Here is a 27,612-nt window from a genome sequence, read left to right as displayed (position 1 = left end):
CATCTTAGTTTGCAAGAGCATGTTTTGATCAGTGCTAGAAAACGGCAAACTACCAATTAGACCCATATTCATTAAGGAAGTAACAGTTAAAAAATTAACTTCAGAACAAATGTTTAATTATTAAGAACCGGGTATATTGCATAAAACCATCATTTTCTTAAATGGTCTTGTCATGACAGCACTGCAAAATTAGATTCGGAACATGCAGATAGACCACAGAACCTTCCGAACTAACTGCAGTGTTCACCCTGTTTGCTATCTTATGGGAATAATATTCTGCAAATAAAATGACAGGCTCTTTTCTGTAGATGAGTTCCACTGCATTATTAGATAATGCATTTGAAGCAGGGCTGTGGAGAAACAGCAAGACAGTGAGATTGGGTTGGGATTGCTCGAGCAAGGGATGGCACAACCATGATGGGCCAAATGGTCTGCACAGTGTAAACTACTATGATTCTATCATGCATTGTTTTTAATGATATAAAGCATACATGCTATGATGTGGTGTGGAGATGCCAGAGTTGGACTGGGGTGGACAAATGTAAGAAGTCACACAACACCAGGTTATAGTCCAACAGCTTTATTTGAAATCACAAGCTTTCGGAGCGCTGCTCCTTCTTCAGGTGAAGTGGAGAAATGCATAAAGACACAGCTTATATAGTCAGAGAATCATGTCAGATGTTTACACGTAACCTTTCCAACTGCCATTTATCACACCTCGGCAGAGAGATAATCACAGCAGTCAAAGGTGTGAATGGTGTCCAAACAGGTCAGTCAGGGAAACATTACATCAAAGAACAATGAGGTGGGGTCACAAGGGGTCAAATATTGCAGATGCTGGGGTCTGTATGAAAAACAAAAAAAGACAAAAAACATTTTTTTTGGCTGGAAATCACAGCAGGTCCGGCCGCATCTGTGTAGAGAGAACAAGCCAATGTTGACTCGAGTCTGGATGACCCTGCGTCAGGTGGGGTTACATGTAGCGTGACATGAACCCAAGATCTCGGTTGAGGCTGTCCTCATGGGTGCGGAACTTGGCTATCAGTTTCTGCTCGACGATTTTGCGTTGTCGTGTATCTCGAAGGCCGCCTTGGAGAATGCTTACCCGAAGATCGGAGGCTGAATGTCCTTGACTGCTGAAGTGTTCCCCGACTGGGAGGGAACACTCCTGCCTGGTGATTGTTGCACGGTGTCCGTTCATCCGTTGTCGCAGTGTCTGCATGGTCTCGCCGATGTACCATGCTCCGGGGCATCCTTTCCTGCAACGTATGAGGTAGACAACGTTGGCCGAGTCACATGAGTATGTACCATGTACCTGGTGGGTGGTGTCCTCACGTGTGATGATGGTATCTGTGTTGATGATCTGGCATGTCTTGCAGAGGTTGCTGTGGCAGGGTTGTGTGGTGTCGTGGTCGCTGTTCTCCTGAAAGCTGGGTAATTTGCTGCGAACGATGGTCTGTTTGAGGTTAGGCGGCTGTTTGAAAGCGAGTAGTGGAGGCGTGGGGATGGCCTTAGCGAGGTGTTCGTCGTCATCGATGACATGTTGAAGGCTGCGAAGAACATGGCGTAGTTTCTCCGCTCCGGGGAAGTACTGGACGACGAAGTGTACTCTGTTGGTTGTGTCCCGTGTTTGTCTTCCGAGGAGGTCTATGCGATTTTTCGCTGTGGCCCATCGCAACTGTCGATCGATGAGTCGAGCGTCATATCCCGTTCTTACAAGGGCGTCTTTCAGTGTCTGTAGGTGTCCATCGCGTTCCTCCTCGTCTGAGCAGATCCTGTGTATTCGCAGGGCTTGTCCATAGGGGATGGCTTCTTTAACGTGGTTAGGGTGGAAGCTGGAGAAGTGAAGCATCGTGAGGTTGTCCGTGGGCTTGCGGTAGAGTGAAATGCTGAGGTGTCCGTCTTTGATGGAGATTCGTGTGTCCAGGAATGAGACCGATTCGGAGGAGTAGTCCATGGTGAGTTTGATGGTGGGATGGAACTTGTTGATGTTATCGTGTAGTCTTTTCAGTGATTCTTCGCCATGGGTCCATAGGAAGAAAATGTCGTCGATGTATCTGGTGTATAGCGTTGGTTGGAGATCCTGTGCAGCGAAGAAGTCTTGCTCGAACTTGTGCATGAAGATGTTTGCGTATTGGGGTGCGAATTTGGTCCCCATGGCTGTTCCGTGTGTTTGGGTAAAGAACTGGTTGTCGAAGGTGAAGACATTGTGGTCAAGGATGAAGCGGATGAGTTGTAGGATGACGTCTGGAGATTGGCTGTTGTTGGTGTCGAGTACTGAGGCTGTCGCAGCGATGCCGTCATCGTGGGGGATACTGGTGTAGAGTGCCGAGACGTCCATCGTGGCGAGGAGTGTTCCTGGTTCAACTGGTCCGTGGGTGCTGAGCTTCTGTAAGAAGTCTGTAGTGTCGCGACAGAAGCTGGGGGTTCCCTGTGCGATGGGTTTCAGGATGCCCTCGACATATCCAGAGAGGTTCTCACACAGGGTTCCGTTGCCTGATGCGATAGGACGTCCAGGTGTGTTGGCTTTGTGTATCTTTGGGAGGCAGTAGAAGTCTCCCACGCGGGGAGTACGTGGGATGAGAGCATGTAGGATGCTTTGAAGGTCTGGATCGAAGGTTTTGATCAATCTGTTGAGTTGGCGGGTGTGTTCTTTGGTCGGATCTGCGGGTAACTGTCTGTAGTGTTCCTGGTTGTCCAGTTGTCGGTATACTTCTTTGCAATAGTCCATTCTGTTCTGTATGACGATGGCACCTCCTTTGTCTCTGGTTTGATGACGATGTTGCGGTTGGTCTTGAGAGCGTGGATGGCGTTGCGTTGTGCTCGGGTGACATTCTGGACTGTCTTGTGAGTGCGGCTGATGAATCTGGCGTTGATGCATCTCCTGACAGCTTGAGCATACATGTCAAGCTTAGGGCAGCGACCCTCCGGAGGGGTCCAATTTGACTCTTTCTTCTTCGGTTGCTGCACTGCGGATCCCTCTGTCTGCTGTTCCGGATCATTGATTGTCTCATTGGGTTCGCTGCTGACATCTTGGGATTTGTGGAAGAATTCCCGGAGCCTCATTCTCCTGATGAATTCCTCTGTGTCTGCCGCGAGACCGATGGGGTCCATTTTGGTGGTGGGGCAGAAATTGAGCCCTCGGCTGAGAACTTCAATTTCGTCTGGTTGAAGGGTGTGGTCGGACAGGTTGACGATGGATTTCCCTGTGGTTTCAACCGTGGTACCGGGGGAGGCTTGGTTGCTGCTGCTGGTGATGCCAAGTTTCTCAAGCTTCCTGTTCTTGGTGTGCATGTAGGTAGCGTAGTCCGTTGCCTTGTTTGTTTGGCGGTGTCTCGTAGCTGGTCTGCTGCGTCCTGAGCACAGGCTGAGAACATGGACTCCATCTCGGTTTCGAGGTTGCGGCGTCTGCTGTAGAGCTGGTGTATGAGATGGTTGAGGAGTGTGCGAGAGGTACGACGGCAGAGTCTCTCAGCGTAGTCTGTGTTGTAGGTCGACTTGAGTGGGTTAGTGATCTGTAGTCCTTTCGGGATCTTGTCTGCTTTCTTGCATCTCTGTAGAAACTTGATGTCTGTGTCGATATGCGCGATCTTCTTGGAGATCCTCTCCACTTTGAGCCGGCAGTTTGTGGTGTCGATAGTAGCCATGGTGTGGAGATGCCGGAGTTGGACTGGGGTGGACAAATGTAAGAAATCACACAACACCAGGTTATAGTCCAACAGCTTTATTTGAAATCACAAGCTTTCGGAGCGCTGCTCCTTCTTCAGGTGAAGTGGAGAAATGCATAAAGACACAGCTTATATAGTCAGAGAATCATGTCAGATGTTTACAGGTAACCTTTCCAACTGCCATTTATCACACCTCGGCAGAGAGATAATCACAGCAGTCAAAGGTGTCCAAACAGGTCAGTCAGGGAAACATTACATCAAAGAACAATGAGGTGGGGTCAAATATTGCAGATGCTGGGGTCTGTATGAAAAACAAAAAAACATACTCATGTGACTCGGCCAACGTTGTCTACCTCATACGTTGCAGGAAAGGATGCCCCGGAGCATGGTACATCGGCGAGACCATGCAGACACTGCGACAACGGATGAACGGACACCGCGCAACAATCACCAGGCAGGAGTGTTCCCTCCCAGTCGGGGAACACTTCAGCAGTCAAGGACATTCAGCCTCCGATCTTCGGGTAAGCATTCTCCAAGGCGGCCTTCGAGACACACGACAATGCAAAATCGTCGAGCAGAAACTGATAGCCAAGTTCCGCACCCATGAGGACGGCCTCAACCGAGATCTTGGGTTCATGTCACGCTACATGTAACCCCACCTGACGCAGGGTCATCCAGACTCGAGTCGACATTGGCTTGTTCTCTCTACACAGATGCGGCCGGACCTGCTGTGATTTCCAGCCAAAAAAAATGTTTTTTGTCTGTTTTTTTGTTTTTCATACAGACCCCAGCATCTGCAATATTTGACCCCTTGTGACCCCGCCTCATTGTTCTTTGATGTAATGTTTCCCTGACTGACCTGTTTGGACACCATTCACACCTTTGACTGCTGTGATTATCTCTCTGCCGAGGTGTGATAAATGGCAGTTGGAAAGGTTACCTGTAAACATCTGACATGATTCTCTGACTATATAAGCTGTGTCTTTATGCATTTCTCCACTTCACCTGAAGAAGGAGCAGCGCTCCGAAAGCTTGTGATTTCAAATAAAGCTGTTGGACTATAACCTGGTGTTGTGTGACTTCTTACATGCTATGATGTGATAGGCAATGTATGTTGGAGGTCTTTTGAAATACCCTGGCTGTTTAAAAAGCTTACAAGCTCATCCACACCGGAAGACTGGGTTCAGTTTCTTTACTTCTGGTCTAGCTCATTCCATGGCTTTTTCCAAACTGGATCACTCTGGGTGCCTCCATACACACCCAGACACCTGTGTGACGCGTGTCGATTATGCAACCTCTCACTAGCTAGTTACAACCTCTCACTAGCTAGTTACTAAACATCCGACTAAACATTCCATGTAATTAAATTGCTAATAGAGTTTGCCTTTTTTCCCCAATTGTCCCTTAAACATGCAATCAAAAACATAAACAACAACAAATTTTAAATGATGAGGCAATGGTCAATCATGCTATGGTCTGGATTTGTCCGGCCACTAATAGTAATGGCAGTATGGGAGGTTGAGGTCTCCAATTTTACCTCGATTTTTGCTGCCGATTGTGGATTTCTTGATCTTCCAAATGTGGATTTCTTAATCTTCCAAATGAACTATGGCAGTGATAAAGGTTTTGGTTGCGGGTGGGGCAAAGTTGTTTTGGAGCATCTGAAGCCGGTTCATTTTAAGACACTAAGGCCTAGAAATTCATTATAGCCACTTTTGGGGCGGTAAAGTCGGGCGGCCGCTAAAGTTTGCGCCCGGCGCAAATTCGAGGCCACTTCGCCGATATTCATTAGCTTTGCCCTAAGAGTTTGCTCGAGCGCTAAAACTGGCGATGCACGGCTCTCTTTAGGCGCTAAGCCGGTGTTGCTGAGCGATACCGCCGAGGCCGGGCGCAGCGCAGGTGCGGCCATTTCTTGATTGACAGCAGACACCCTGGCGCCGGCCAGCTCTTAAGGGGGAAGGGTCGAGTTGGTCTGCTGCCACGCCCTGGACACTGCAGCCCTCCAGCTAGGCCTGAACACTGCTGCTGGACCCAAATAGCGCCTGAAAGGATGGAGAAGGCCCGTGAACGAGCGCAGCGCTTCTCAGAGCATGATCTGAGGGTGCTGGTTGGCGCTGTGGAGAAGAGACGCCATATTTTGTTTCCGGACAATGGGAAGAAGCCGGCGGCCCGCGTCTACCGGAAAGCCTGGAGGCATGTCGCCACCAGGGTGACATCCAACAGTGAGGTCCCCAGGAGCTCTGTACAATGCCGCAAAAAGCTAAATGACCTCGCCAGGATTGTCAGGGTGAGTACCCTTTCCAGTGTCCTCCTCATCCTTGCATGTGCACCGCACATTATGGGCAAAGGGACCTGAAAGCCCTAATGGCCAGCCCTCATGCAGCAGCTATGGGACAGTCATGAACATCAATTGCACATTCTGCACTTAACACACTGGCCAGGCTATTCGACCATGGGAGGCAGTGCACACAAGATCAGGGCTACACACTGGCCAGGCTATTCCACCATGGGAGGCAGTGCACACAAGATCAGGGCGACACACTGTACTTAGAGGCCGTCCTTTCTCTTGCAGGCCAAGCTGGCCAATAATAAGGAGCCGGACTGAGACTGGGGGAGGCGGACCCCAGATCCAGCCGCTCACCGAGATGCAACAGCGCGTGGAGCGCATCATGGGTGCCCGGGTGATTGGCCCCGTTGCATCTGCCGACCCTGTTCTGGGCACCAATGGTAAGGACATCACCTTTTGGACCTCTCTCGTCCCACTTGCGCATCAGATCTACATCCTTTGCCACTGTCCGACCAATGCGCTGAATGCCACCACTCATGCATCCCTCGCTGATGCCCTCTCCTCACTCCAAAGCTACTCTTGTGCCTTCCTGCTTTCAGATGGTGAGGAGGAGGTCCCTGAACTTGCCAGTGACAGCCCCTCAGAAGAGGAGGAGGAGCAAGAGGAAGGCGGCCCATCAGGGGAACCCTCAGCCGCGGCAAGCCATGCCAATGTAGGGGAGACGTCTTCCCTGGAGGGGAGCCTGGGGGAAGTGTCGGAGGGGAGTGTAGCTCCTGGGACCAGCGGCCTGCAGAAACGCGGGAGGGGGGTGGAAGCTCAGCAGCCTTCTCCCCAGAGCGGGGGAAGGGTCGGAGGGGAGTCCAATTGCTGGGCCCAGCGGCGTCCAGCAACGCAGGAAGGGTCGGCCAGCTCGGCGGCCTTCTCCCCAGAGGGAGAGTCCGGCCTCCAGTCCAGAGACGGTCAACGCCGAGGAGATGCGCCGCCTCGAGGACATGTCCGCGGACTCGGAGCGCCGGCACACGGAGCTCATGGGGGTAGTGGCACGGATGCCTGAGGCCATCGAGTCCCTGTCTCGGAGTGTGACCGAATTCGGGGCCTCACAGGCCACCAGTTTGGCGGAATTCGGGGCAGATCAGGCAGCGAGTTGGGCGGAATTCGGGGCAGCTCAGGCAGCGACTGGCCAGGTGATCAGTGGTGCCGTGCAGTCACTGGCTGCTCTGATGCGGTCACAGAACAGGGCAACACGGGCACTCACTGCTGCCACACTCGCTGTGTCAGCCAGGCATCGCCAGGGCACCCGGCGCGCTGCAGCAGCACAGCGGTCTGTCCCTCGGCAGATTGCTGCGTATGCTGCAGTGCTGGCCCGGGCGAGTGCCAGTGTCTCAGGCGACCAGCGAGCGCCTGCCATCCGCCAGCTTGCCCCCATTCCTCCAGCCGCCACTGCCACTCCCCCAGTGGAGTTGCCACGAGCTGCTTCAGCGACTGATGCTGCCCAGCCACAGCTGCAGCATTCACCAGCCGGCCCCTCGAGGGCCAGACCTCGTCTAGGCCGACCCCCAAGGGCATCTGCCGTCACGACATGTGCCCCTCAGGAGCCTTCCCCCAGCCTTGCAGCAGCCACTGGCCTCACTTTGAGGAGGAGCAGCAGGGCGTGCAGGGGCCGCCAAAGTTTGCAGAAGGCATCGCCCTCGCGGGCCACAAAGTAGAGGGTGTGTCCAAATGTTTTGTTTTTTGGAATGGGTGTTTTGTGAAGGCCGAGGATGAAGGCCATTTTTGTTTACATCTTTTGTTAATCCTCCCCAGGTTGTGGGAGTGAGTCATGTGTGTGAGTGTTTTTTGGGGGTTTCGTGTGTTTTTGGTTTTCATGTGGGAAGGGCCCTGAGTTTGTACAATAAACCATTTTATTTATTCACATTGTCCATGTTTGATCTTTGAAGTGTTTGTTGCCTTAACCGGCTGAGGGCTTGCGGAGCGGCTGCAATCATGTTCTTTCATTGGCACAAGCCATTCCCTGACAGGGGGCCTAGAAGTGACGTTCAATAAGCCGCCGACGGGCGGCCCTTGGACCTTCTGCCTCCCTCCTGGGCTGGTACTCCTCCTCCTCCTCCTCCTCCTCCTGAGGTGGTGGTCCAACGTGAGGTGGCAGTGCCTGAGTCCTGCGGATAGCCAGGTTGTGCAGCATGCAGCAAACGACGACGAATTGGGAGACTCGCTCCTGCGAATACTGGAGGGCTCCCCCGGAGCGATCCAGACAGCGGAACCGTTGCTTCAGGACGCCGATTGTTTGTTCGATGAGGTTCCTGGTCACTTGATGGCTCTCGTTGTATGCCTCTTCAGCAGGGGTCCTGGGCGCGCGGAGCGGGGTCATGAGCCAGGTACACAAAGGATCGCCTTTGTCCCCGATAAGCCATCCTCTTGGGTGAGGCTGTGCCTGGAACATGTCAGCCACAGTTGTCTGTCGCAGGATAAAGGCATCGTGGCTGCTGCCTGGAAAGCGGGCATTGACAGCTAGGATGCGCTGCCTGTGGTCACACACCAGCTGTACGTTGAGGGAATGGTAGCCCTTCCGGTTGCGGTAATCCTTGGCATGCTCCAGAGGTGCCCGCAAAGCCACATGCGTGCAGTCAATGGCGCCCTGCACCATGGGGAAGCCCGCTATTCTTGCAAATCCCACTGCACGCTGCTGCTGCTTGTCCAGGGTCATGGGGAAGGAGATAAATTGACGTCTCCTTCTGAAAAGGGCATTGGTCACCTGGCGGATGCAGCAATGCACGGTGAACTGGGAGATGTTAGCGATGTCCCCGATGTCCCCAGCAGCGGATTGGAAGGAGCCGGTGGCATAGAAGTTGAGAGCCACCGTCACCTTCACTACCACCGACAGAGACGTCCTGCGCATCAGCTGTGGACGCAGATCTCTGTGAAGCAGCTGGCAGATGTCTGCAACCACCTCCCTTCTGAATCGCAGCCTCCTAACACGCTGCGCGGCAGACATGTTGAGATAGGAGAACTGCTGGCGGTATACCCTGGGTGGGTAAGGCCTCACTTGGCGACGCCTGTTGCCCCCTCTGCGTCTAGCCAGGGCTGCCACTCTCTCACGGCGTCTGTAAGCCCTTCCGACATAATGCTGAAACTCAGCGTTGGCACCCAATGCAGCCCCCATAATATGCTGGCAAACACCGAGATCTCAATGAAGGCAAAGATAATTGCAAAGCTCTGGCCTGAAGCCAAAAATACCTGTCCTAGTGTTGGGCCAAAGCAGTCAGCTCTCTTCCTTGGTCTCTCTCCAAAAATCCGTTGCACAAGAGTGAATGCTGCAAAATGGCTGCCCTTTATAGTGCAGGGTAAGTGCCCTTTAATTTGCGCTCCCCGCGGCCCGCCTCGGCTGTGTACCGTTCCACTCAACAGTCGTTAGGGCCGCCCGGCGCACAATGGGGTGGCGCGAGTGAAGTTCCGGTTCCGGGCGCACAAAGGGCGTTGCACGACGAAATGACGTCATGATCTGCGCGCGCAGATGAGCGCGCGCAAAGACTTTGCGCCGGCGCTAAATGTCTACTGAAGTTGGGGCGAGGCGCAGATCGCGCTGCGCCCGGGCGCTAAGCGCCTAGCGCTCGAGATCTGCTCCTCCTAAGGCGCTAACGGCTGGCGCAGCCAACTGAATTTCTAGGCCTAAATCTCCCTTGCAGGGAGACTGGGAGAGGTGTCTGGCAGAAGGCATCATCCCAGAGCCCTGAAGAAACCCAGAAGGTTGGTTTTATTTTTATAATATTTCTGCATTGTGTCCTTCCAATCACTTCCAAACTCAGTGAGTGATTCATCTAAGGGGTGTTTATCGCAGGATTATACATTACAGGCTCCAATCCTTGACAGTAATGTGCATTTCAATGTACTTCAACATTAGGTGTGTCAGACAATCCAAGTAAAGCCATACTTTCAAATTAAGGATTCAAAAGTCCAGTCAGGCAAGACAAGGAAGGGGTTAACTGAACTATAGAACAGTGCAAGGGAAAAATATTCATCTGCAACTCTATTTGACAAAAGAATGGTTATCCAGCAACTCCATGTGACTTTTAAATCACACAGCAAGTGATGGAACTCTCCCAAGAGATATTACATTACAATGTGACTGAAATAGAGAACTGTGGACTATGGAACTCAACCCAACACAGGACAATTTTTTTTACTTTTTTTGTGCAACCTTTCATTTTTAGGGCCTGCCATATCATGTGTCACTGGCTGTATGCTCCGATTGTTTCAATGTTAGATTTTAGCCCATTCCGAGATGACACCACGCAATGAAATGCTTACTTTTTAAAAAAAAAATCATACTGTGCAAAATGTGTGTAAATATTATCTTTGAAGGAACTATACAGCGTATAAGTCAAAATGGTAGGCACTTATCTTAGGTCAGTAGTTAAATGAAATCACACTGCCAAGATCAATAGCAGGCAAATTTAAAATTTAGTAAGCAAATGCTTCTTAAAGAGCACAGGTCATAGCTGTTGACACTTGAATCAGCACACCAACTATTTCTTAGTACAGTCAGATATCTGCGGGGGAAACAAATACACAAAAAATAATCTCCCTAGGATTAGGAAACCTGAGGAGCCAACCCAGTGATACAATAAAGACAAAATACTGCGGATGCTGGAAATCTGAAATAAAAACATAAAATGATGGAAATACTCAGCATGTCGGGCAGCATCTGTGGAGAGAGACACAGGGTTAAATGGTTGGATTTTAACAATCTCGGTTGGTCCGTGGTGGGCGACGTTGGTGACGGATCCCGGTCCTACCGCCGGCTCCAGCCCGCTGTGTAAAATGAATTTCCCCTGATTGGGCTCGTTAAGCCCGCCCAGCTAGTTTCCCGGCCAATTGAAGGAAGCGGGTGTGAGGATATCATTTGATGACACGTCATCAGCCGGTTTCCTTAAAGGGACCATGGTCAACTTTAATTTGGCAGTTGTGCTGTCAGTGTTCTACAACATTGAGGTGCTGCAAACACTGACCAGCACTGCAGGGCTGCACCCAGGATCTCCAATGACTCCCTCGATATGCTTATGGAGGGAGTCACAGCACACAGGGAGGTCCGCTTCCCTTCCCATGGGCGGAGAAGACGTCCATAGGATATCAACACAGCCTGGTTACACACTGCAGAGGAGGGCACAGGCAGGGATGTGGTCAGGGGGACCTGGGTGCAGTGCCACAAACGTTTCAATGATCTCAGTAGATCACGAAACATTAGTACAAAGCCACACTCAGTCTCATCCTGCTGTGACTCTCATCACATCCCCGTTACTCGGCCTTCCCTACCCTACTCCTGCACATCCTTACTCACACCAACTTACCTTGCACCTCCACCCATCCCTCTCTATCTACATTATCACTTCCCCATCTCACTAGCCACCCCTCACACTCACCCTCATCCCAGGGTAATCATACCAACTAACAACAAGGGTAGGCACTTGGGTGTTTTATGCAATGTTCATGTAAAGTTTCTGTTAATGTGCTGTCAAACATTGAAACCTTTATTTTCAACACTTTACATTCTTGGGCAGATTTGTGTGCACCTTTGGAAGTGGCTTAGTGAGTTGCAGTGAGTGGTGAGACATAACGGTGCCCCCTGCAATGGTGATGAGTGTGAAAGGAATGGCTTGGGCATTGTAAGGATGCTTTATGGTGTTGGTGTGGGGTGGTGCCAACCTGGCACATCATGTGGCAGCCAGGGTGTACAGCGTCAAGTGAAGTAAATCTGGCTAGGGTGCGGCCATCCCTGGCAGCAATGTGGTCGGGTGCTGATGCCCGGTGTCCTGTGCAACATCAGTTGATTGCGGAGAAGGTTGTTGTTGTTGTTGGTGCTGCTGGTGTTGGGGCGGATTGTGGTGGGATTCTGAGGACCAAGGTGAGAGAGTATAAAGTGCACCGATGCTGATGGAATAGATGGCAGGTGAAGTAGAGATGACAGAAGCGATCTGTCAATGGTGGGAGAGGTAATGAGGGCAGACTGGATGGAGACTTGTGTAAAGACTTGCAGCATCCTGAATCTGTAGTGGAAATGCAGTTTAGAGAAGCTCGTGGCTAAGGGAACATTTCTCAATCAGCTGGGAGCTTTGACCTGACATTTTATGCTGTCAACTCATCAGCTGAAACAATGACCACTGACCTCACGCCTCAGCTTCACAGACAAGGTCTTGGCACAGTGGGAAACCGGTGGGTGACCTGTCGAATTCAAAAAGCTGGGAAAAAAGCATGGTTAAGTGGCTGTAAACAAGCCTCTAATGATTTTAATTGCCTCCCCTGCCACTGTGTGTCGGGTCTGCTCAGCGCTGGCAGACCCGACATTTGGTAAAGGCGCGTGGCAGCAGGTTGACAGCATAGTCCCGACCCACTGTCAAAAAAAAAACACTTCCCCACCCGACCCGCCACCGATCCCCCCACAAAATTCCCCCCAACGTTTCAGGTTGATGACCTTTCATCAGAACTGATAAACCTAGAGATGCAACAGGCTTTAAGCAAGTCCAGGGGCAGGGAAAGGGGGGGGGGGGGAGGAAAGAACAAAAGGGAAGGTCTGTGATAGGGTGGCAGGCAATCGAGATTAAATGACAAAAAGGGTGATGGTGCGAGGCAAAAGGATATGGTAATGGGACAAGTAAAGAAACAAAAGATGGGTCTAAAGGAGCTGTAAATGGCAACAACAGAACCATTACCAGCAACTCCTGTCCGAAAACATGGGAACAATGTTTATGATTTGAAATTCTTGAACTCAATGTCGAGTCTGGAAGGCTGTAAAGTGCCAAATAGAAAGATGAGGTGCTGTTCCTCGAGTTTACGTTGAGCTTCATTGGAACAGTGTAGGAGGCAGAGGACAGAGTGGGAGTGGGGCAAAAAAATAAAATTCACAAGAAGACAGGCATAGCTAGGACCCATACGAGGAAGTGAGTACAATCAAAGGAGAAGTTATTCAATGTGAGAACAAGTTACGCCAGACGGAGGAGGGTGGTAGTGGATGTGGAGTGGCCAGACTTCCGTTCAAGGAAGAAGCCCGCAGGCCGTCCTGGTGGGGGATGGAGGTATAGAGGGACTGGAGGTCCCTGGTGAAAAGGAGAAGGTTAGCGCCAGGAAACTGGAATCTGTTAAAGTGGTGGAGGGCGTCTGAAAAATCGCAGATTTTGGGTGGGAAGAGACTGAACAAGGGAAGAAAGAGAGAGAGTTGAGATATGAAGAAATAAGTTCCATGGGGCAAGGACAGGATAAAATAATGGGTCTACCTGGACAGTCCTGTTTGTGAATCTTGGGAAGGGGGTAGAAGCGGGCTGTGCGGGGTTGGGGGACGATAAAGTTGGAGGCGTTGGGGGGGCGTGGGATGAGGAGATCTCCAGAGGAAAATGAGATCAGTGATGGTCTGGGAAATGATGGCTTGATGTTCGGTGGTGGGGTCATGATGCAGGGAGGGGTAGTTGGAGCGGTCAGCGATGCAATATTCTGGTCCTTGTAGATCTTAAATTCTTGCTTCATCTTACAAACCACGTGGCTCATTATCTTGGCTCTACTACTGGACCATAATTTAAATTGACTCTTGGAGGAACTACACAAACCAATATGTAAAGAATGACTATGCAGAAACAAAGTCAACGAGTTAGCGCTTTAAAAAAAAATACACCCTAGCTGAGGAGAGAAACAAAAATCTGCCAAGGACAAGATTGGTTTTGGTTATCAGCCCCATGCACTCCAGTAAAATAGCTGGCCAGGACTCACTGTCTAGGCTCACCAGTAAAGAATGACTACTTGGGCAAGTTACAGAAGGGAAATTGTACTAGAACTGTACTCCAGCACCACCCATTACCTACTGGACCAAATCACAAGGAAGCCAAGAATTAAAATCAGACTGTTCAGCTCATTCTACTGATCCACACGACAATAGATTCAGAACCTCAAGCTTGGATCAGCCTTACTTATACACCAGGGTAGACTTTCCAGCCCTGATGCTGACGAGGTTTTAGCGCACACACACACACAATAGGAGCAGCTGCCCTCAACAGGTCTTCCAAGGTTGGCCTAATTACGAATGCAAATTGAGCACTTATCCTGTACTGGGCCTGCCACCAGGGGCTGGCCAAAGAAGCAGTGGAAATTCCGTGCAGCAGCAGCTCTTACAAGGCTGTTGCTGCCATTAAAAAGGGTGATTTTATGCGCAGACAGAAATTTTAAACCTGCTGAGAAATCATGTTCAAACAATAAGGCAAAAGGCACAAAGAGTCCTGCTGTTCAATAAAACCGATGTTGAGCTGCTCTTTCAAGCAGCCACCCTGCCCGAGCAGAAGGGCACCCTCCACATACAACAGCAGCCCACACTGTGTGGGAGAAGGTATCTGGAGGTAATTATGTGAGGGTGGGAGGAAGGTCCTGCAACTGCAGGTAACCAGTTATTTTGAAGAGGCCACTTTGCTATTTTTACATAGAATTACATAGAACATACAGCACAGAAACAGGCCATTGGGCCCAACAAGTCCATGCCGGTATTTAACCTCCATTTATGGGCACCAAAACCATGGGGCAGTGAGGAAGAGTAAAGCCGAGGCCCCCTGAAAGGAAAAGATGCCACCAGCCCCGATCATCTTCTGCCCCAACCCTCCCCCCTCCCGCGTCACGCACTCAGTGTCACACAGGCATGCCCTGCAGCACATAACTTGACATATGCAATAAAACCTCTGTTTGAAGGGGTGTCTTGCAGCCAGCATTCCTTTTCCATTTCTACAAGCACTCTACTAAGAACCAGCTGCAGCCACCAGTGCCACATAAGAAGCTAGTGTTTAACTGCACCCGCCATCACCCACTCCACCTGTCACAAGCTTCCGATCAGGTAGATCCACCCCAGAAGATTTAGTCATTTTGAGTTGGGAGCATCGGGTAAATCACTGAGCACACAAGAGCAGAAACAAATGGAAATGGCAGTAAACAAGCAATAGCCTGCTGGGTGGATGACATAACTCGCACCCTTCTTCACCTGCCAAACCCAGAGATTTGGACTCATGGGATCCGCATAGAGAAAGAAAACTGTTATCTGAGCATCAAAGTTTCATGCAGTCAATTGAGAATGTGACGAAAACCCTGCAAAATCTGGCAGCAACTGTGTTGAGGCATACATGACTGCTTAATGGAACTGCAGCAGAGCCCTAGTGATAGAAGTCCCAAGACCAGTCAGATTATCTCTCGGCAATGCTCACACTACTGCTATCGAGGCCTGGGAATCCAATCTACAACAGGCTCTCTTGTCTGGCTCTAGCATGCTAAGAAATTGAATGGAGAGAACCTTGAGGAAAACATTCGTACTGTTGTTCTCAAGTCTGTGCACAATCCGAGAGGCACGTCCAGCAGCAGGGGCATGACAAGTAGGCATGGGGGCATGGAAGCACCAGCAGCCATGTCACATCTGCCAAGGCAACACCACATCAAACCCACTCAGCCTCCATCTCTACTGAAATGACACTATGTGCCAGAAAATGAACAGAACCAGCCAGCAACTGCATTATCGCCCATGGGGCACAAGTTCCTGCAGGCCATATAATGACCTAGCACAAAGAGGCACAGGGCTAACTCCATCCAAAGAGGAACCTATTGATGGCCAACAGCCAGCTACCTCACTACTATCCCCATAGGGGAAGCACTTGGAAGGAGCATTAATATGGATTTGAGAACAGACACACCATACACTGTCACCAAGGGAAAGGACTGAAAAACATTACTGGTATGTACACTGATCACTTGTAGGGAAATAAACCAGTTGCACTTTATATCAATTGTGTTCAGAGTTTACTTTTGATGAGAAGGAATAAGGTATCAACGGATTAAAGGATGATCATTCATGATGGTTGAGGCACTGCAGAGGACAATGTTCGGGATGGTGTACTGGTCCGCTGCATTGCGCACAAGTGGACAGGATTGTTGTGTGCTTTGGGCATTTAACTGAATGTAGCATCCATCACAGACTGGCCTATGACAGGCTGCACATGGATTTCAGCAACAATAGCGTGGGGCTCGTTCTCAGTGTTCTGCTTTGCCATTAGCTGAGGCTCAACCTCCTCATCCAGCTCCTCTATGGCAATGCTTTTCTTTATTGGCACAGTTGTGGAACGTGCAGCAGGCTACTTTTACCTTTGCGATCTTGGCAGGGCCGTAGTGCCATACAGCCCCCGATCTGCCCAGGCGTTTGAAATACTGTTTCAACAGGTCAGTCATAGGCTCCTTAATGGGCTCTGAAAAAGACACACCACTTGCTTCGTGTTTTTCTTCCAAAACATTCAGCGGGAATCTCGTGTTATGAACTTTGATGGCAAGAACAAAAATTTTAGCTTTCAGAATTCAGGAAGTGAAAATGCAGGCAAAAAAATTTGCAGAAATCAATGCACCAAAAAAATGCAAAGTTCCACCAACATAAAGCCTAACGCACTTTTAAGATTAAAAAATAATTTCTTAAAAACTAGCATGCGCCTTGCCATCATCATCCATTTTATATGGACTAGCAGAGCGCACAGGAGGCAAGAAGAATCAGTAGATCTTGCCATCCGTTAGCATTCATTTTCAGAACCCGAGTGAAGCTCTCACATTTCACGGGAGATCACTCCAGCACTCAACAATAGCCCCAATAGACGCTCACATTCAGCAGGGATCATGTGAAAGAGGGTCCCGCCCAAATTCCCAGTCCACATTCACACATCCTGTACATGCTGGATCCAACTCATCAACTAGAAAAAAAAGAGCCAACATCTCTACAACAAGGTTCTGATAATTACGTTCAGCACAAATTTCATTCTTGTTCTTGTAGTCCAACCCAGATTAGCAGAATTATTTAATTTAAATTTCTCTTTTGTTTCCCATTTTATGTTTCTTTTTCCATCTTATATATTTTACTTCTATTCCCTTCATCACTTTACTTCTCTTTCTTTTTTAGTATTTCAGATTTTATTTCTCCTTACCTTCTTTCTTACTCTTGCGTACGCAACAAACGCCACATGAATCAAGAAGGGTAAACAGAGGCTGTGCAGTACCCAGCAGGAAACAATGGCACATCAACTGCGGCACTTGTGGCAAACACATTGAGGTTCACCCGAAAGTCTGAAATTCGTTGTTTTATTACCTATTTTGAACTAAATAAGTTTAAAATTATGTGGCCTTTTCAACAAAGACTGTAAAGGGGTGAAAAAAACTGTCTGTTCCTCATTGAGAAGATCATCATCTTATTGTTTATTCAAGCAAACTACATGATAAAGTTCTAAGAAATATTTACACAATGTCACCTTCACCCCTCCCACTACACTGGTTCATGGATTTAAACAACGGGATTGGCCACACGATTAATGCTCTCCAAATGCTCCTCCACTACATATTAACATTAAAGATTCAACACAACCACAGAGGTTCATGAAGAGGCTACTAATGAACACCTATTTGAGAGCTGGAATTCTCCAATTGAGTCCATTAGACTAATTTGGGTAACGGAGCTCTATTTTTAAAATTTAACCACACTGCCTAAAGGTCATCTGGTAATACGGGAAAACAAAAATCAAAGTTTAACAAGAAAATGCAGAGTTTCATCAATAATATGTCAGAGGACATGGAACAACCACCAAATTCCAAAAGAGACACTCCTCAGCAAGTATAGCACAACTCACACAAACCAAAGCGCTTTGCAGCCAATGAAGTACTTTTGAAGGGTAGATGCTGTTTTAACGTTGGAAACGCAGCAGCCAATTTGCGCACAGCAAGATCCCACAAACAGCAATGTGATAATGACCGGATAATCTGTTTTCAGTGACGTTGGTTGAGGAATAAATATCGGTCAGGATACCGGGGAGGACTCCCCTACTCTTCTTCGAGATAGTACCGTGGGATCTTTTACGTCCACCTGAGAGGGCAGATGGGGTCTCAGTTTAAACGTGTCATCCACCCGGTTTCTGTGAAATAATGGATCAAGCCATAACTTTCAGTAATATAAGCAGGATAGCTCATTTACACACAGCAACTTTATATTGACAATGCATATGACATCAACTTTATTAGAACAAATCAGCAGTAAGGGAGTGCTACACTGTCAGAGGTGCCGTCTTTCGCAAGAGTCATTAAACCGACTGTCTGCCCTCTCAGGGGACGTCATAGATGTCATGGCACTATTTGAAGAGCAGGCGATTTCCCCCAAAGTCCTAGCCAACAGATCTCCCTCAACCAACACCACCAAAACAGATTAACTAGTCATTTATCGCATTTGCCGTCTGTTGAACCCTGCTGTGCGCAAAGTGGCCCCTACGTCTGGCTACATTACATGAAAGGCACTATATAAATGTATGTTCTTTTTATAGTACTGGTGATTCTCTAAATTCAGATGGGATTTTTTTTTAATTTTTTTTTTAACTATAGTGATTAAAGTTGTTATGAGTTAAAGAAGTAACTGCAAAACTAAATTAATGGAAAAATGCCTCAAATCAGGAAATGTACCCGTACAATCATATAGAACGTAAGAATTAGGAGGAGTAGACCACAGGGCACCTCAAGCCTGCTCATTCATGGCTGATCTTTGACCTCAACTCCACTTTCCCGCCCAATCGCCATATCCCTTGATTCCCCCAGAGTCCAAAAGTCTATCTGCCTCAGCCTTTAATATACTCACCGACTGAGCATCCACAGCCCTTTGGGGTCGAGGATTCCAAAGATTCACAACCCTAGGTACATTAGATACCACTATACAGTATTTTCATATAGGTTGTAGATCTCTGCGAGACTGGCCATGTATCAAGCATCTCTGCACCTCAGGAAAATAGTTATGGTTCCTCAAGGCAGGGACAGCTCAAGAGGTGACCAATGCGAAGGAAATTTGAACTCAGTAAGTCTTCTCGAAGCACCTCCCAACACACCTAAAATTAGTTTTCTTTTCAGTCTATCTTATTCCATTAAATCCATCCAAACTATAACTTTTAATAAATCGATCTCTTGCCTAGTGTCATCCACCCGGTTTCTGTGAAATAATGGATCAAGTCTCTTGCCTAGAGTTAGGCTCTCAAAACAATACAACTGTAACTTCATCTTTCTTCATGGCTGTAGCGTTGAGGTTTTTTTTTATTCGTTCATGGATGTTCACCAGCAAGGCCAGCATTTATCGCCCATCCCTAATTGCCCTTGAGCCGCCGTTCTTTGTAGCGGTTTGGTATAACTGAGTGGCGGGCTGGGCCACTTCAGAGGGCAGTTAAGAGTCAACCACATTGCTGTGGGTCTGGAGTCACACACAGGCCAGACCGGGTAAGGACGGCAGATTCCTTCCCTAAAGGACAGGAGTGAACCAGATGGGTTTTTATGACAATCCGGTACTTTCATGGTCACCATTACTGATACCAGCTTTTTATTCCAGCTTTATTTCTTTAACTGAATTTAAATTCCCCAGCTGCCGTGGTGGGATTTAAACTCATGTCTTCGGATCACTAGTCCAGGCCTCGGGATCACTAGTCCAGGCCTCGGGATCACTAGTCCAGGCCTCGGGATCACTAGTCCAGGCCTCGGGATCACTAGTCCAGGCCTCGGGATCACTCGTCCAGTAACATAACCACTATGCTACCGTTCCTGATACTTGTATTGTAGCTTGTGCACATTTTCTAGTGTCTTACTCGAAACATCAAAAGGCAGAGAAAACATGTAAAGGTGAAAGGCGGCTTTACATTGCCATTTTTCAGAATCAGGGATTTCAATTTTCTAGTTCAGCTTAAAAGGCCCACTGACGGTTAACAAAAATAACCTAGGTTACAAAGGTTTCACCCATAAAGTGAAATCCTCACCTTATAAATAATATCAGTACAACCATTTGGAAGGTTCAGTTTATATGAAAGCAATCCTTTCCTGATTTTTGCCATTTCTGAATTAATGCAGTGAAGCCTGAAAATCCTTGAGCTGGAGTTTTACCAAAAGTAAACAGAACGGTCTCGGGCTTTTCTGCACACTATCAGACAGGAGCGGACAGCAGAAATATTTCCAATTATTGTTACTTTAAAGCTGTTCCTTGGTTGTCATTTGAAATTCATACTAAGCTCGCTGGCCAGGAATCATAAAGGAGGGGGATTGAATGAGAAAAGACACAGGCTAAGGTATTCAAGATCATGTGAAGAATTAGAGTTCTCCATAGTTCAGAAGTACACAATCATACATGGTACGCAAGACTTGCAAGGAGAATGCTGCAGTCTAATAAATGTTTTACTTTGAAAAAGATCACACCTTTTGTTGAATAATTTTATGCTTATGAAATTGTCTACATTAATGACATTCTCTTTCCAAATCTCTCTCCGTTAGAGTCTGCATAATCCAGCTGATGAGAATTTTCCACTCCCAACAGCCGTTCTTCACTAGGGAACGATGAGAGAGAGAATTCTCTTTCCCACTCCCGATTCCACCCCACAGGCCTCAAACTCTTGTGTTCTCAGACATTTGAAGAGAGATAAAGATTCCACTGTAATACTCAGCACGCCCCGTGCAACAATTGAACCCTCAAGTCTGTACACTCACTGGAAGCGCAACTTATTCTCGACAACTGAGAGAACAAAAATACTCGACTATTTCAAGAAAAACAAGAGAGAGTATTTCAATGCTTCATACTCTACCATTAATAATTCTAGTTACAGGTCACCGCTTGAAACAGCCTCTTAGTTCCATTGATCTATTTTAAAGTATACACGAGCTCCACTTGATCTTCACAGCCTACTGTAAAGTACAAAGTCTGATATTAACTAATATTTTCAAAAGATCAATAGCACAGAATAATACTATACTGCAGCTGGAAAAGAGCAAAGCTTTTATTAATCAAAGTGTTAACCATTTTATTACATGATATCATACGCCAAACTGATCTAATGGTGCTTGATAACATGTGCATATCTTTTTGTCCAATAGTCAATGAAAACAATTCACAAGATATTTTATGTTATATTCCTACTGATCATATAAATATGCAATGGGATTAACTGCAACATAACTCGTCTGTACACTGAACAACAGGACAGTGCACACACCATGTACATTAGAATATTCTTAGTTTCTCTTTTTGCTACTATAGAATCCTTCCTCACAATATTTTCTGGTATGACCTTACAACTAAAACAAGTTACATTAATATAGTGCCTTTTAACGTAGCAAAACATCCTAAGGCGCTTCACAGGAGCGTGCAACATGTTGCGAGTTACCAATGCAATGAGCAAGGAAGTCCAGGGTCTGCGTTACTAACACAATATACAAATTAGTACAAGATGATCATGCTTACTAATTGCGGGAGGGGGGGGGGGGAAGGACAGGCACTTCTTCAAGCCTATAAAAGAAGTGTGCAGGGAGCTTTGGAAACCGAATATAGTGGTTAGGTATTTGAAATATGTTTTCAATCTAGCTGCAGGATGACACTTAAGCTTTAAAGAAAATACTTGCATCTAGAAGTGCCTTATCACATCTCTCAGAAAAGTCTCAAAGTACTTCACGTATAATAAATTACTTTGGAGTGCACCGTCGCCATTTTGTGGACTGCACTATACCACAAGAACTATGAGGCGAATGACTACTTTATTTGAAATGTTGTTGGCGGAGGGAAAAATGTTGAACCCCCTGTTCTTCAAATAGCCACAGGATTATAAACAGAGATAGAGTTTCCATTTTGGGCGCAATTGGCAATCCAGGCGCAAATTGCGCTCAAAACTAAGCTAGTTTTCTGAATTGAGTTTTTTGAATTGAGTTTTTTGCTCAAGTTTCCGCTCAAATGCATCATTTGCATAATCACACAGGTAAACTCGTCCATGAACCAGCGCAGTAGAACATAATTGTTTTCTGTCTTGCATTAAAAATATTCCTGGATATATTTGTGTGGTAGTAACCTGGTGCCGTTTGATTAGTACAGCTTAAGATGGGTTTAACACAAAAAATAAGCATTTTTAATCAGAGTGTCTAGTCTACCACCTGTGAGTAACCTAAGTTTAAATCACTGAAAATGACTTTAAAAAACTATACAGAACCACTTACTACTTTTATTGGTGTACAGTTTCTTAATATTTAAAAGCTTTTTTAAAAGGTTCCGATGAGCGCCCTTGCACCTAAAAAACCAACTTAAATTTTAATAGCCTCCCCGAAGGCCCGCAAGCGCAATTCATGGAAACTCGCCATGGTGATTAATTCGATCTCAGTTTTTTGGGTGGGGCCAGCTTCCAGCGCAATTTTGTTTTACACCAACACAAACAAGTGTGGAATCTCTACTTGTGCTGAACAAAATTGAAGCGCACTTGAAATTCCGTTATCTTTTGCACTCGTTTGGCCGTTGCTGCGCGAATTGCAAATATCAGCGTAAACTAGCAGAAACTCTATCCCCTGTAATGTCATGCAGTACAAAAAGAGAGATGGACCTTTTTTTTTATTATTCATGTGGGGATGTGGATGTCGCTGGCTAGGCCAGCATTTTATTGCCCATCCCAAATTGCCCTCCAGTGTCTTGCTCGGCCATTTCAGAGGGCGGTTAAGAATCAACCACATTGCTGTGGGTTTGGAGTCACATATAGGCCAGACCGGGTAAGGACGGCAGATTTCCTTCCCTAAAGGACATTAGTGAACCAGGTGGGTTTTTACAACAATCCGGTAGTTTCACGGTCACCATTACTGAGACTAGCTTTTTATTCCTGATTTATTTAACTGAATTTAAATTCCACAGCTGCCGTGGTGGGATGTCTCCAGATCATTAGTCCAGGTCAAATGGATTACTAGTCCAGTAACATAACCAGTATGCCACCGTTCCCAGCCTACTAGATTTATCATCGTGTTAGAAGCACACATTTTATTCCTCAACTCACAGTCTTTCCTCAGCAATTAATAAAACTGGCTGTTACACCCTTGCAAGAGTAATTTCTCCCTCTACTCTGCAACATTTGACCAATATTTCCTACATTGCAACCGTGACCACACTTCAAAAAGTACTTCATTGGCTGCAAAGCGCTTTGAGACGACCTGGTCATGAAAGGTGCTATATAAATGCAAGTCTTTCCTTTCTTTAAATTAGACCCTAGCCTCGACTACATTAAAAATCTCTGTAACTGAACCCAATATGTGCATCATGATTTTGCAGCTCAAGTCCCAAAGTGGTGAAATGTTTTGCGTTTGGGTTCACACTCACAGGATACATGGGAACTTCATGCAGATTTACTTGTGGGCAAGTGGATATCAGAGGCAGATATTTTAAAGTATTACTAACCAGTATATTACTGCAGCTATTCTTTGAAACTCTGTGAAAGCAATCTCATAGCTCATTGTCACAAATTGTGAAATTAGTGCTGGTTTGTGAATTAGCACTTTAAACTGGCTAACTGGTCCAAGTGTAAATCCGAAGTCGTGTTGTGCAAATTGGTGCCGGTCAGTCAATCAGCAATTTTTAAAATAAACGTCATCAATATCAGACATAAAATATGTTTTCCTTGTTTTTTCGCATTAATAATGGTTGACTAATGTGGCAGGTGATAGGTTCCCAAATCAGCCTATGGCTGTGGACACTGAAGCGTTAAATCAACTAAAATTTCAGACCGTTGTTTACCTACTTAATTGCACCCCATGGGATCTTCACGCTATTGCGGTCCAGTCTTAGAAAAAAATATTCCGAGAACATGTATCAAAATAGTATTGCGGCTTTGATCACAATTGATTGACTTCCAATAAAGTAAGGATTAAAACAACAGGATCTTTCTTGTTCTTCACTTCTTTGCTGGATTTCTAACAATTTATTCAGAATGTGAGCCTTCTGCTAGCACATTTCCCACAAATTGCCATTAAGTGTTAGGCACACCAAGAAACTGGCAAACTTCAAAAAAATCTGGTGGAGCAACTGGGCTTTGAACGTGGATATTCTGAATGCATGCTTTGTAAATTATTTATGCTGCATAATAGCATTTACTTAATATCTTTGCTGCATAAATTATTTATGTGCAAATAAATGTTATTAGCTGCTCTAGCCTGTATGAAGCTGATTTCATGTGCAATATTTTCTGTCACGGAGTCTGAAGATGTAAATGGCGTTAAGCAAGTTACAGCAATCAGACCTAGGTTTATTCTGTAAGAGCAGAAATGAAAGACAGGTTTCAGCCATAAAGGATGATGTCCAATAACAGAAACTGCCATTATACTGCTTAAACAAATAAACAGTATATGAGACAAGCAAATTATATCAAAAAAAGACAAGGAAAAACTGAATTGTGGATTTACCACCTTGCAAAAAAACTACAAATTAGTTCAAATAAGCGTTAACTAATTAGATTTAATGGCCTTGATTTTAACACCACTCCCCACCTGTAAAAATGAAGGCCAATTAAATCAAAAGAAATTAAACAAAATCAGCTCAAACACTCGTCTACACATATAGCAAAACTAAAACTAAATATTTTGATTATGATTAAAGAAACTATTAGCAAAAGATCCCAAAAAGGAGGCAAGGTTTTTCATTCAACTTTTTCGTCAGGTCATTACTAACACAGCAGAAATTAAACAATTTAGAGAAATTTATTTAAAAAAAACTCTACTCCTTGGAATACCATCTCACAGTTGATCAGACGGTATGAAGAAAACAGGAAGTCTCCTATTTAGGTCACAAGATTCAGATGGAGACTTTTTGTCGGAACTGGTTCTGATGAAGAATCTGCAACTGAAAGTTAATGATTCTTTTCTCTTTATCAATGCTTTATGGACCTGCAATGTAGTCCCAGAATTTTCCGATCATCATAAATTCAACTCGATGCTTTTTAGCACAAATTATTTTTAAAAGTGTAGCAGTTGAAACAGATTTTTTGAGGTCACTGATACTTCCCTTTAAGTTGCTCTTTTCAAAGGCATCAAAAATACGTCACATTTTTTGACCATAAATTTTCTCCTTTTTATTCAGGTAATATTTTGAGACTCGCCTTCCAGGTTAACTTCAAAAACATAATGATAAAAAGGTAAACTCGTAGCCAAAATGTCATGTTTGTGTAAAGTCTTATAAGCTGTGATTTTTTTACAGCCTTAATTTTAAATGGACCTCATCAATGGCTTCAGGCTACTCATTATCTCCACTGAGCCCAAGCTCAGCCCTCCATCTTCATGACTGCCCCTGACCAGCTGCTAAGTGCGACGGGTCCATTCTAGCAAATAGATCGGACATCTGCCACTTTAGAACTCCCAAGCAACCATATTGAGAATCCACATCTTTAAATGCTGCAAATACAGTGAATCAGCCAGCAACAGTTCAGTAACGAAACATTGAGCTATCTCTTTCAGAAGCTGAATGACCTCCAGCATTTTCTGCTTTTATTTCAGATTTACAGCACTTGTAGTTTTCTTTTCATCTGATCTTTATATCAAACATATCCCTATCGATCCGATCTTTATATCAAACATATCCTTTTTGAATTATTAAGAATGGTTGAGATTGCATCCACGTTTAAAGTTAAAAAATGTCACATTTTCATGGAAATGTTTTTATTAAATGCTTATGTAAATATGCATACAAGATTAATATCATGGTTCTAGAATAATTTGCAAGCGGGTTTACAAGTGTGGGCAGGTGAGGTGGCTCGGAGTGACAGGACAGAGCTGTCACATTAGATATTGCCCTGTAACGCAGATACTTTCCTCAGTACTAGGAGCTGTGTCCAACAATGCACAACTGCATCCTGAAGCAGATAGATGCAGCACTGTGCCCCAATGGACAAGGTGGTGTAGTAAATGAGAGATCAAGACACTGCTGGTAAATTTACAGATGACAAATATCTGATCAATGTCCACTACATAATCCCCCACATTATTTTTTCACCATCTCAAACCTGGAGGCAACAGTAAAGACCATGAATTTACATGCATGTTTTGATAACATATCATGTAGAAATGATCAGGTAAAGAGTATTTGGGGTGGGGGGACTGGTCGACAGGGTAGATTAGCCTTTTCCTTTCACCTCTGGGACCTGGGTTTAAAATCTGGCCTACACTTGTGGTATTCTATGTTTCTATAGGGACGGGGTACTGAATTTGGATGATCAGCCATGATCGCATTGAATGGCGGACAGGCTCGAGGGGCAGAATGGCCTACTCCTACTCTTATCGTCTATGTTTCTATGTTAAAGCCTCTTATTGCTGCCATTTGTGGCAATCCTTTACAAAATTAATTTGAACAGTCTCTATCCAACAGAGTGGGTTTGGGCCCATAGCATCACAATCTCCATCATTGTGCAGAAATTGGCACCCTCACTCAGAGGCCATAAGGATGGGTAGAAGTGGGAACATTCACACTGCTGCGTAGCTCTTCCTATATACACGGTCCTACATGCTGTTCCTCTTCTCTGAACTTATTGCATTGTCTCCTACTCTAACTCACTCCTTCCCACGACCTCCTTCCGCCCCCAGTCTTCCCTTCATAAGCCTTTTAAAACCCCAAGATTTGGCATTGCTGAACCCAGAGATACTCATTAACTTTGGTCAAGCACCACAATCACAAGCAGTGACTTGCTTACGGGCTGCTGCTTGTCACAAGAGTCTGAAAAGGTATTTAAAAAAATTGGTGTTGTTCAACACTGCAAGTAACCAATCAATGTTCTACGCAAATCCTTATTTAAGAAGATATACTTTCAATCAATCTCTCTCTCTGTCTCTCGCACTCTCCTCTGGCTCACTAGATTTCTTCAATTATCATTCGAGAAAGCCAGTGATATGTTCAGGAAGGAAAGCTTTAAACCAAAGATCAATCAGATGTCACCTGCAATCGAACACAGGGAACGATGGCTGTCGTTCAACAACAGCCACTGCAGAGCCTGCCAAATAGGCAAGTTTTAAAAATGAAAACAATCTCTGGTAACCATTCAAATTTTGAATGATTGAAGAGAACAGACTATCTTCTCAGCTGTTTTTGATCATTAAAGTAATGAGTGTTGGTGGGAAGCCAGTGCACAATGTTCACTGTGCAGGTGTGTCAGTGCGCAAAGCCCTACCTGCCCCAACTTCAAAATCCATTTGCCTAATCAGCGACAAGGAAGCTCCGTCCCACACTGCACCCTTCACAGGACATTACACGGGACATTGGACTTCTCGCCCTCTGGTTTCGATTAGCTCTATTTTTGTCTGATCTCCTGTCTTTTTCTCACTTATTGTCTCCCAGCTTCTCCTATTTTGTATTTCTGGCTTCACAGCCCAGCTGGTGTGGGTGCAAGTGCTACTATCAGGATGTTCTTTTGCTTCCTCTCATTTGAGAGCATGAAGACGAAAAAAAGTGTTTCCTCAGCGTTCAGAGTACCAGTAAAAGCTCCCCACTAAACCCACAGACCTTGCAGATTGAATACAACAGCTTCACTGACACTCTGGCCTGGATATTACCAGGGGTGGGTTACGTCGGTATTTGGGCAGAGTTTCGGATGGGAAACCTAGAAGTCCTGGTTGTCCCGTATGCTGTGGTGTTTTAACTCCACGGCGTGCATCTTTTGTCATTGACAGGTTCCCCACCAGGAAGTCAGCCTGATTGGCAGGCTTGTCTTCCAGTCAGGTGGGGAGCACTCCGGAGCAGGTAGGTCCAATCCACGACCCTGCGGGGGGTCTGATCCCAAGCCCGGGGCGGGGCAGGGAGGGGGTTGTCCAATTTCCAACCCTGGGGGGGTC

General features: G+C 46.3%; 1 protein-coding gene across 5 annotated transcripts in view; it reads right to left on the bottom strand.

The window, feature by feature from the left end:
* Nucleotides 1-27,612, bottom strand: part of mib2 (MIB E3 ubiquitin protein ligase 2) — a 281,262-nt gene that overhangs the window by 201,482 nt on the left and 52,168 nt on the right. The window lies entirely within an intron of this gene.

This window comes from Somniosus microcephalus, chromosome 25 (assembly GCF_052327205.1).
Source record: "Somniosus microcephalus isolate GS21.2 chromosome 25, FLI_Smic_1.0, whole genome shotgun sequence".
Classification (NCBI taxonomy): Eukaryota; Metazoa; Chordata; class Chondrichthyes; order Squaliformes; family Somniosidae; genus Somniosus; species Somniosus microcephalus.
The sequence above is the reverse complement of the archived record's forward strand: the minus strand, read 5'-3'. Positions and strand labels throughout refer to the sequence as shown.